This window comes from Schistocerca serialis, chromosome 4 (genome assembly GCF_023864345.2).
Source record: "Schistocerca serialis cubense isolate TAMUIC-IGC-003099 chromosome 4, iqSchSeri2.2, whole genome shotgun sequence".
Lineage (NCBI taxonomy): Eukaryota > Metazoa > Arthropoda > Insecta > Orthoptera > Acrididae > Schistocerca > Schistocerca serialis.
This window is the reverse complement of record NC_064641.1, coordinates 546,357,575-546,370,323: the sequence shown is the minus strand read 5'-3', so window position 1 is coordinate 546,370,323 and position 12,749 is coordinate 546,357,575.

The window sequence follows — 12,749 nt, the reverse complement described above, 5'->3', positions numbered from 1 at the left end:
CTCCCTTTCGAAGACTGCTAATTACACTCCAGAATGGTTTTCCAGCAGCTTGACCCATAGTCTCCAACCTGTTTCCAAAGTCTTCCCAAGATTTCTTCTTGGATGCTGTAATTATCTGTTTGGCTTTGTTTCTTTCTTCAACATAACTTTCTCTGTCTACCTGAGTTCCAGTATGTAGCCATTTTTGATACGCCTTCTTTTTCCTTTTACAGGCTGCCTTGACTGTGTCATTCCACCAAGCTGTTTGCTTCATCCTACTTTTACACACTACTGTTCCAAGACATTCTTTAGCCACTTCTAGTACTGTGTCCCTGTACCTAGTCCATTCCTTTTCCAATGACTGTAATTGACTACATTCAACTAACTGGTACCTTTCTGAGATCGCTGTTATGTACTTGTGCCTGATTTCCTTATCCTGAAGTTTCTCCACTCTTATCCTCCTACATATGGACCTGACCTCCTGCACCTTCGGCCTCACAATTGCAATTTCACTGCAGATTAAATAATGATCAGTGTCATCAAAGAATCCCCTGAATACACGTGTGCCCCTCACAGCCTTCCTGAATTCCTGATCTGTTATTATATAGTCAATGACAGATCTGGTTCCCCTGCCTTCCCAAGTATACCGGTGAATGTTCTTATGTTTAAAAAAGGAGTTTGTGATTACTAAGCCCATACTGGCACAGAAATCCAAGAGTTGTTTCCCGTCCCTGTTAGCCTCCATATCCGCTCCAACTTTACCCATAACCTTTTCATACCCTTCTGTTCGATTTCCAATCCTGGCATTAAAATCACCCATGACCACGACTCAGAATATGTCCGAGATGCCCAGTCTCATTTCAAAGTAACTGGTATCCCGACTGTCGGGACCACTTACTTGGCCACTCATACGTTGCCCGTGGTTCATGAACTAGGACATGACTACAGGAACCCACACCATGAACCACTATACCTACACCATTTTACCTTTAGTCTTAAATCATGGGCCTTCAGCCGTCTTTAAATTAAACTTGTTTGCTTTCCAAGTGTTAGATTTGTTGTTCCTTCAGCCAAGTTATAGAACTTACTTACATGAGGCCTTCTGCCCTCTTAATATTCTCTTTGAGGTGTGAATTTTGAGTTAATGGCTTTTAGCCGTTTTTTTAAATTGAAGTGGTTGTGCCCTTAAGGCATAAGGAGTAATCAGCCCGTAACTGAGTTCAAGAATAAGTACTGCAATGTTTGGTCAAATAAATAAAGTTATATATGTTCGAGTGTAACTGACAGCCGCTCATTTTGGCCCCTTTCCACAATTCCATCTACCTGTCCTGTCCTGCGGGTTTAACAGGACGTTTCACCCAGACGACATACAAAAATAATATCAGTTTTGTTAAATATACGCTGCTTCTTTATCTGTTTCAAACGGAGAGTTAAACACTGTAATTGATAGTTTTGCTTGTCTGTACAGAAACAAGACAGACCGACCAAAGGGCGGGAGAGCACAGCGTCCCTAGACGGACGGCCGTTCAAATGGGCCATTAGGAGCGTCCAATCCGAGCAGTCGGAGAGCTGTGGAATTATCAGCCTCCTCCCACTCCCGTACAGCATTAGACCGCCGCACGCTCACTGCTCCGCGAAGTGGAAACGCTCGAGGCGGATGGACCATCAGAATCTGCGTCTTCACTGATGCGTTACTACATAGATCGGATTGTGTGTTGTCGCTTAAAGCACGAACTCGTCGTTGGTATCTCTCGAATGGGATTCGCGAATTTTTCTGCATACATACGTTTCTAACTTTGCGTGTGAGACAGAAATTGAAGGAGTGGTACAATTGAACAAACATTATCGCAAAGGATTCGCTTGATATTTGATGATCGTCAGTAGAAACAGCTGACAGAATTTGGAAGCGCTTAAACAAGTGTATAAGTGGTCAGTATAAAGCTGTTCTCAAATCATGACCTTTGGCAGGAGATATAAATATGTAAGAAGATTTTCATCTCGAAGTGTGAAGTTAAACTGTAATAAATTGCAAGAAAGTAACGGCTGATACAGCTTGTAAGACTAAACTTTGCTATTGCGAAACTTAGGCCTGTATTTTGTATTCAGATAAGAGAGAATCATCTCACTTGTTGACAGATTTGCCCTCTATTTTAAATAACAATGACACGAATTTAGTCTGCCTTTTCAGTTTTTTACAATGTCTGTAGATTTCAGAGCGATTGGTTTAATGTGTTCTCATGGTAGTTGGCCCATCAGTGCTTTTTAAGTGATCAGCCAGACACATATTCCTGTGAATGTATTTTAGTTTCCCTATTCAGTCGACAGTTTCAGAAAATCCATTCATTTCAACGATCTAGATGATGATTATTAGTGAGACTGGGGTAGAGTGAGTCCGATTTTATCTCCAATTGTTGTTTATTTACTTTATTCCATTTTATACCGTTCAATCGCATTTGTTTCTACTAACCTTCCCATGGGCCTTGCTAACATCGTCGTTCAGCATCTGCAATTACACACATACACACACACACACACACACACACACACACACACACACACACACACACACACGTACACAACGTACGCAATACACTATCTGATCCAAAGTGTCCGGACAGCGCTATGTGATACAGTATTGACCATTAGATTTCACGGGTGGTAGACCCACCATTGTTAAAGGAGGCGGGTAGTGATGTGTCGCCAGTAGAGAAGCAGTAACAGCAAAATGTATGTGTCATGAGAGACCAGAGCTTCGGAATTCACTTGAGTAATCAATCAGTCATGGACGGAGCACCGTTTCTAAAACTGCCCTGTTCGACTGTTGGTCATGTGATGGCGAAGTGGAAACGCGAAGAAACATCCGCAGCAGGTCTCATGTACCGGCGAACAAGGGCCGTCGAGCAATCCGGAAAGTAATCGTTAAAAAAAAATACGCATAAAATCAGCGGCTGGCAACACTTGTGACTTCCAAAGTGCTATCAGCGGCTCATCAAGCACAATCACTGTGCGTAGAGGAGTAAAAGGACTGGGGTTCATCGGTCGAGCAACCCCAATAGTCAACGTTATGAGTCGCTTCAGGTGGCGTAAAGAGCGATTGGAAATGAGTGATTTGGAGTGATGAGTCACGCTGTAACTCGTGGCAATCCCATGGAGAAGTGTGGGACTGGTGGATGCCGTCATTTTTCTTTTTTATTCATCAGTCCTCTGTCTGGTTATGCGTTGCGCCATGAATACCTCTCCTTTGTCAACCTCTTCATCTCAGAGTAACTGTTGCAATCTACGTCCTCATTTACTTCCTGGATGTATTATACTGTCTTCTTTTGCTGTTTTTATCCTCTACAGCCCTCTCTAGTACAATGGAAGTAATTCCCTGGAGTCGTTACACATGTACCGTCATTCTGCCCGTTCTTCTTATCAGTGTTTCCCACATACTCCTCACTTCGCCGATACTGCGTAGAACATCCTCATTCCTCACCTTATCAGAACACCTAGCTTTCTACATCCTTCTGTAGCACTAGAGCTCGAATGTTTCTGTTCTCTTCTGCTCCAAAGTCCATACAATGCTGTGCTGCAAACGTAGCTTCTCAGAAACGTCTGCCTGATATTGATATTAGTAGACCGAAAGAAATTCCAGCGCTAAACTGCTTTCATGTTCTCCTTGCTCTGTCCACCAATGGTTACTTAGCTGCGTCGATAGCAGAATTCCTTAACTTCATCTACTTAGTTATCAGCAATCCTGACGTTAAGCTCCTAGCAGTTGTCGTCACTGCTACTTATCATTACTTTCGTCTTTTTTAGATTTACACTCAGTCCATATTCTGTACTCATTAGATTCTTCATTACATTCAACACAGTCAAATCCCATGAAAGCGTCTTGATTTTTCCTCAGTCTTGCTTCCATTATCAACCGCAACGTCAGAACTTCCTCTCTGGTGCCTTTACGTTTCCTAAAGCCGAATGATTGTGAGAAACACATCCTCAATTTTCTTTTCCATTCTACTGTATATTATTCTGGTCAGCAACTGGGATGTATAAGCTATTAAGCTGACTGTGAGATAATTCCGCACTTGAAATCTGAACTGTGTAGATGATTTTTTTTCCGAAAGTCAGATGGTACATCGCCGGACTCATACATTCTACGCACCAACGTGAAGAGGCGTTTTGTTTCCATTTCCCTCAGTTATTTTGGAAATTGTGATGAAATATTATCTATCGCGTGCGCCTTATTTGATCGTAAATCTTCCAAAGCCCTTTTAAATTCTGCTTCTAATACTGAATACCCTATCTCTTCTATATCGACTCCTGTTTCTTTTTCTTCACAACATCAGACAGGTTCTCTCTCTTAGAGACTTTCAGTGTACTCTTTCCAGCTATCCGCTCTCTCCTAGGTATTTAACAGTGGAATTCCCATTGCTTTCAATTTCACCGAAGGTTGTTTTTATTGATCTATATGCTGAGACCGTCCTTCCGACGGTCATTTACTTTTCGACTTCTTCAGATATTTCTTGCAGCCATTTCGCCTTGTCTCCCCTGCGCTTCGTGTTGATATCATTCCTGTGCGATTTGAATTTCTGTATTCCTGGATTTCTCGGAACATATTTGTACTTTCTTCCTTCCTCGATTTAACGGAAGTATTTCTTCCGCTACCCACGGTGTCTTGGCAGTTATCTTCTCTTAAAGAACATTTTTTTCTTTCCAGCTTTCGTGATTGCCCTTTTTAGAGATATCCATTCCTCTTCGACTGAACTGCATATTGAGCTACTCCTTATCGCGATATCTATAGCCTTAGAGACCTACAAGGGTATCTCTTCATTCCTTAGTACTTATGTACCCCACATCTTTGCGCATTTATTCTACGTGACTAATAACTTAAATTTCAACCTACTTTTCATCAATACTAAATTGTGATCTGAGTGTATATCCCCTCCAGGTTTTCGCTTACAGTCCAGTGTCTGATTTCGGAACCTCCACCTGACCATGATGTTTGTGGTGTCACCGCCAGACACCACACTTGCTAGGTGGTAGCCTTTAAATCGGCCGCGGTCCGTTAGTATACGTCGGACCCGCGTGTCGCCACTATCAGTAATTGCAGACCGAGCGCCGCCACACGGCAGGTCTAGAGAGACTTCCTAGCACTCGCCCCAGTTGTATAACTGACTTTGCTAGCGATGGTTCACTGACAAAATAGGCTCTCATTTGCCAAGACGATAGTTAGCATAGCCTTCAGCTACGTCATTTGCTACGACCTAGCAAGGCGCCATTACCAGTTACTATTGATACTGTAATAATGTACCGTCAAGACCGACGTTCTTCATTAATGGATTAAACTTAAGTATTCCACCATCTACGTCCGTTTTCCTAAACTCTCATTTCCTTGTCCTGTTCCAGACCTCGCGCCAGCCCGCGTGAGCTAGAACGCGTGCATTTCGGCTTCCTCTTGTAACCCGGTGTTGGCTCTCCTGCCAACCCACAACAATGTTCTCCAACTAAAATCTTCCCAGATCTCCCGACCTTTTTCATGTATACCTCCTACTCTTATGAGTCTTGAACCGAGTATTTGCTATTACTAGCTGAAATTCATTGCAGACCTCAGTCTTCCTCCTCTCTCATTCCTAGTACCATTCCACATCCTCCTGTAACCTTTCCTTCTACTCCTTCTCCAACAATCGCATTCCGCTTGACTATTAGATTTTCATCTCCCTTTACGTACTGAATTACTCGTTCAATATGCTCGTGTACTTTCTCTTCATATTCTGTTTGCGACGTCGGCATATATATCTGAACTATCGCTGTCGGTGTTGGTTTGCTGACGATTCTGATAAGAGTAACCCTACTCGGAACTCATTCTCTGCCTTACCCTGCTGTTCATAACGAATCCTACTTCCGTTGCACCATTTTCAAATGGTTCAAATGGCTCTGAGCACTATGAGTCTTAACATCTACGGTCATAAGTCCCATAGAACCTAGAACTACTTAAACGTAACTAACTTAAGGACGTTGCACACATCCATGCCCGAGACAGGATTCGAACCTGCGACCGTATTGGTCGCTTGATTCCAGACTGAAGCGCCTAGAACAACTCGGCCACACCGGCCGGCTGCACCATTTTCGATCACTGTTGATATTACCCTAATCTGACCATAAATCCTTATCTTCGTTTCATTTCACTTCACTGATCGTCACTGCATCTAGACCGTGCCCGTGCACTTCCCTTTCAAATTGTCTAGCTTCCCTATCACGTTCAAACTTCTCTCGCCCCACTCCTCAACCCGTAGAACTTTATAATTTCGATTGCTATTCGATATTTTTCTCGTGGTCACCTCCCCATTGTCAGTGAGCTCCGAACGGGGGACTAGTCCGTAATCTTTTGCCAATAGAGAGATAGCCATGACACTTTTTTCAATGACAGTCCAGATATCCTGTGGATATACGTTATGCTTCTCTAATGCAGTGGTTTCCATTGCCTTCTGCATCCTCATGTCTTTGATCATTGCCGATTCTTCCGTCTTTCATGGCCAGGTTTCCAGCCCATGGACAAGAGAGAGCACTGAACCTCCGTCCGCTCCTCAGTCCTCTTTCACAAGGTCGTTGGTTGAATGAGGGTGACGTGTTATGCCAGGATACTTCGACCGCCTTTGCTGATGATTTTTATTCGAAACTTGTGAGGGTGTTCAAACCCCTGACCGAGAATATTTTTATTAATAATCTTAGACGCTACCCCTAAACCTCGGGTAGTGTCATGTGCAGTCTCAAAAGTAAAATGCAGAGAAGGTGGTGGTACTAGTGGGCATTTTGTGATGATCATCTTATAGCGTGTAAGAAAATTCTAAATGTGGAAGGATACGAGCACTTTTTACAACAGTGTGTAGTGTGTACCGTAGAACAGTGTATTAGCTTGGGAATGCACCCTGTCATAAAGCGGCGCCTTTAAGGCAATGAAAATGTGTGTGAAATGTATGAAATCTTATGGGACTTAAATGCTAAGATCATCAGTCCCTACGTTTACTCACTACTTAACCTAAATTATCCTCAGGACAAACACCCACACTCATGCCCGAGGGAGGACTCGAACCTCCGCGCGGACCAGCCTCACAGTCCATGACTGCTGCGCCATAGACCGCTCGGCTAATCCCGCGAGGCTTAAGGCAATGATTTGTGGATAATAACATCCCTGAGTTACACTGATTTGCTCAGATTCCCGATATGAAATGAATAGAAATGCTGGGGTTAAGTCAGAGTGTCGACTTCTCTGGTTTCGACTGGACGAGGAATGGGATGGCGTTCCTCCTCAGACAAACTGTCTCGAGCAGAATACAAGCCGACATAAGGCCAAGGACAGGCGTAACCCATATTAATCTCCATTAATAGGTGTCTAAATATTTTTGATCAAATAGTGAAATGGTCCATTGATCTGACCGGGCCAAATATGTCACGAAATAAGCGTCAAACTACAAAGAACGAAACTTGTCTAGCTTGAAGGGGGAAACCAGATGGCGCTACGGATGGCCCGCTAGATGGCGCTGCCATAGATCAAACGGATATCAACTGCGTTTTTTTAAGTAGGAACCCCCATTTTATTGCATATTCGTGTAGTACGTAAAGAAATATGAATATTTTATTTGAACCACATTTTTTGCTTTGTGATAATGGTGCTGTAATAATAACAAACATATGGCTCATAATTTTAGATGAACAGTTGGTAACAGGTAGGTTTTTTAAATTAAAATACAGAACGTAGGTACGTTTGAACATTTTATTCAGGTTGTTCCAATGTGAACTTATCATTTCTGAGAACGCTTGCTGCTACAGCGTGATTACCTGTAAACACCACATTAATGGAATAAATGATCAAAATGATGTCCGTCAACCTTAATGCATTTGGCAATACGTATAACGACATTTCTCTCAACAGCGATTAGTTCGCCTTCCGTAACGTTCGCACATGCATTGTCAATGCGCTGACGCATGTTGTCAGGCGTTGTCGGTGGATCACGATAGCAAATATCCCTGAACTTTCCCCACAGAAAGAAATTCGGGGACGTCGGATCCGGTGAACGTGCGGGCCATCGTATGGTGCTTCGACGACCAATCCACCTGTCATGAAATATGCTATTCAATACCGCTTCAAACGCAAGCGAGCTATGTGCCGGACATCCATCATGCTGGAAGTACATCTCCATTCTGTCAGGCAGTGAAACATCTTGTAGTAACATCGGTAGAACGTTACGTAGGAAATCAGCATACATTGCACCATTTAGATTCCCATCGATAAAATGGGGGCCAATTATCCTTCCTCCCATAATGCCGAACCATACATTAACCCGCCAAGGTCGCTGATGTTCCATTTGTCGCAGCCATTGTGGATTTTCTGTTGCGCAATAGTGCATATTATGCCGGTTTACGTTACCGCTGTTGGTGAATGACGCTTCGTCGCTAAATAGAACGCGTGCAAAAAATCTGTCATCGTCCCGTAATTTCTCTTGCGCCCAGTGGCAGAACTGAACACGACGTTCAAAGTCGTCGCCATGCAATTCCTGGTGCGTAGAAATATGGCACGGGTGCAATCGATGTTGATTTAGCATTCTCAACACCGACATTTTTGAGATTCCCGTTTCTCACGGAATTTGTCTGCTACTGACATGCGGATTAGCCGCGACAGCAGCTAAAACACCTGCTTGGGTATCATCATTTGTTGCAGGCCGTGGTTGACGTTTCACATGTGGCTGAACACTTCCTGTTTCCTTAAATAACGTAACTATCCGGCGATCGGTCGGGACACTTGGATGATGTCGTCCATGGTACCGAGCAGCATACATAGCATACGCCCGTTGGGCATTTTGATCGGAATATCCATACATCAACACGATATCGACCTTTTCTGCAGTTGGTGAACGGTTCATTTTAACACGGGTAATGTATCATTAAGCAAATACCGTCCGCACTGGCGGATTGGTACGTGATACTACGTACTTACACGTCTGTGATTATTAAAGCACCATCTATCACAAAGCAAAAAAAGTGGTCCAACTAAAACATTCATATTTCTTTACGTACTACACGAATATGTAATAAAAATGGGGGTTCCTATTTTAAAAAACGCAGTTGATATCAGTTTGACCTATGGCAGTGCCATCTAGTCGGCCAACCATAGCGCCATCTGGTTTCCTCCTTCAAGCTAGACGAATTTCGTTCTTTGTAGGTTTTTCCATTGACGCTTATTTCGTGAGATATTTGGCCCGGTCACGATCAATGGACCACCCTGTATAGGGATGAGGTTGGAGTGGTAAGACGCCAGGAAAGACGCTGGGTTCCAATAATAACATTTAATCCATAAAACACGTTAACAATAAAAAAAGGTCTTGTCGTCTGAAGAACGGGTTCCAGAGGTTGGTATCTCGCATCGGAACTGCAAGCAAGTGTTGTCACTGCTAGACGCAACGGCGAATGATACGCCACCGCTACGGCATGTTAATTACGCGACAGCTGTATTAGACAGAGCTGCAGCAAACTTGATAGTCACTTCTGCTTTGGAAGAAGAGACTACTGTTTGAAGTGATATGTTAGTGACCGGTGACAGTAAGCAACATACCAAAGAGTCCTGTGGCTTTGGATTGTTTCAAAATTAAATCTTTCATCTTGTTCAAGTTATAATAAAGTTATATTAATTATGTGTTATAGTATCAACTCTGTCTCCTCTAGAAGTAACTCTAAGAAACCACCATTCTTCCCAGGAATGCTATTTCGTTCGGCATAAAAGATGATGAAAATATCCATATATTTGAGTAACACATCTTTCGTAATTCTGTGGAACACGAATAAATCAGGCAAAAAACAATACAATTTTAAAATCAGAAATTGGACTATTTAACTTGGGAGAGTCAGTAGTTGTGTTTCAGCATTACTTTTAGTAGGTTACATATGCACTAACTATCACAAATGGACGTCTAGTTATCAGCTCAGAACAGAGAATGAGCCACCATTAAAGAAGACTGTGAAACAGCTGGGCACAAATAAAAAATATGCAAATAAAATTTTAAAAACTAACACCCAATTTCTCAAAAAAGAGTAATAATATACAAGGGTGGTTTGAAAGTTTCTCCGAACGCAATTAAAAAAAAAATTACTTACATCACTGATACTTCTTCTTTATTCAATATAGTCTCCTTGTAGATTAATGCGCTTTGCCCAGCGAAGTTTCTGTGCCTTGATCCCATCTCGAAAATGAGTTCTTCCGGGTCTGCAAAATAGATGTCAACTCCGTCTATCAATTCTTCGTTTGAAGTGAATCTTAGTCCATCAAGAAAAATTTTCAGTTTTGGGAAGAGATGGAAGTCTGACGGAACCATATCAGGTGAATTTCCGTAGCTCGTGGTCTAGTGGCTACCGTTGCTGCCTCTGGATCACGAGGTCCCACGTTGTGGGTTTTATTTGCCCGGGGATTGGGTGTTTGTGCTGTCATCATCATTATGGACTGTGGCTAGATTGGACTGTGTAAAAAATTGGACTATGTAATAATTGGGACTTCGTACGGGCGCTGTTGTGCGCGCAGTTGAGCGTCACACAAACCAATCATCATCATCATCATCATCATCACCACCACCATCAGGTAAATAAGGCGGTTGTGGCAACAATCCATACCTCAGTTCGTGTAATTTTGTCATGCTTACGGCTCAGGCGTTTTTGTTCCCGCGTCAAGAGTCGTGGAACCCATCTTACAGATAATTCTTTTCATTTATAATTCTTCAGTTAAAATGTGATATACCCTTTCAGATGACATCTGGAAAGCGTGAGCAATTTCACGCACTTTCCATTGCCGCACCTACATAACCATTTTGTGCACTTTTGCAATGATTTCTGGAGTTGTGACACATCTTCACCGATCACTGCGCGGATCATCATCTAAGCTCACCCGTCCAAATTTAAATTCATTTGTGCACATGGAAACAGTTCAAGGTGAAGGAGCAGAGTCCCAGAGTGTATTCTGGAAATCAGCATGAATGTCATTTGCTTTCATACCTTTCTTTACGAAGTACTTAACCACTGCTCGAATCTTGAATTTTTTCCATCTTCGCAAATCACTACGTGGGAACGACAATAGAAGCACGTCACTGCCACAGCTCTCTTCCAAGAGCACTGTAGTGTCACGTGTTTACAGGCAACAGTCCAATGAATATCACGTGAGAAACTCTTTGCGCTAGCGCTGTTCTCTCGTGATGATTCCGATAACTTTTCAAACCACCCTCGTATTAAATCCTGCCTGTCAATGCTAGCGTAGATAAGTCCTAAGTTAAAAACTAGGCTCGCACCAAAGAAACAGGAATATTTGTAACATGGACAGCGTCCGTTAGCAAAAAGGTTAATAAATAATAACTTCAAATAAATAAATAATAACTTCAACTAAGAAACCTGAGCTTGTCTGTACGCTGAAAACACATGGCAGGAACAACTTAACATATTATGTATTATAAAAAAAAAGAAATACAAGTGAACTACTGGTAAGCGCCTCTTAACAACACTGGCGTTAACGGAAACAAAAGAATCCCCACGGAACGCCAGATATCCTTCATAATATACAGGAAGTACGCCTGGATCACCATCCTGCGGATATCGGTATGCGACAAGTGAAATGAGACCGAGCTGATCTGGGGCAGCGTTAACTCGATGACGTGGCGGACCCCGTGTTCCCTCGCTGCGGGACGCTAAGTAGACCGTCGCTTAGCTACAAGCAAAGAGGCTAAATCGCGTTTTCGATACATATCGATAACGCGCCACGTCTCAGATAGAGCGTCTAACGATGCTCGCCTCTAACGACCGAAACCATTAAAAATAAAATAACAAGCAATCTGTTGCTGCGTTCTGCTCATTAATTATGAATTACAGCAGTCGCTATGTCCCCTTAGTTGATGCTTACGACTGCTAAGTTCAATCGAAGTGTTCTGAGCCTGGTTTGACGTAGAGCTCTTGTGTGTCTTTCATAACAGAAAATTCTTCGGCATAGCGCAATTAACCAAGAAACAAGCAAAGAATGCCACTATTTGTTGGAACGTCTACCTGTGTGTGCCTTATTTCAGTTTATCGAATCAGTCATGCTGCAGATGATTTTGTCATAGTAATCATAGCTAAGGAGTATTATAGATGTAACTGTAGCTCTGTGTGGCATCTTCCATTTGCGAGTCACTACGGTCGTCACTCGTTGATCATGAAGCGTAGATAGCGTGGTTGTCCAGGATGATATTGCACCTTTTATTTGAAACTGTAATCCTTATCTTGCAAGTTGCTATATTCTTTGATCATAACAGGGATACCTTTCTTCAGGAAGACATCGGCGTCGTGGTTGTGAACAAGTCGAACGCCACATTTGTATCCTTCAGATGCAAATAGTTTGATATTTTTATGACCACTCTTCCTGTAGTTGGTTACAATAAGTGAATTCTTGTAATTCTGTGCTACAGGCATAAACTGTAACTGAATCGCGTAAAACCCTTTATATCCTTCCTTCAGAGGCTTCATTCGCGGGTACGTATTCATACTAGATCCGTGCCAAAGGGAACCATATGCTCGTCAACAGAGAAGAAAGACGAATGGCCGATGTTCTTCGGACGGATACGATGGACACAAAAATAATTTCTGAAAACAGTTATTTGTAATTACGAGTATATCGAAGATACCAAGAGAAATATCTTTTATCTGCTATGACTAGTTTTGGACGGATCGTCGATTATCAAACATCTTCATCGCATCTATCATCAGTATCGAAACGTAATACAACC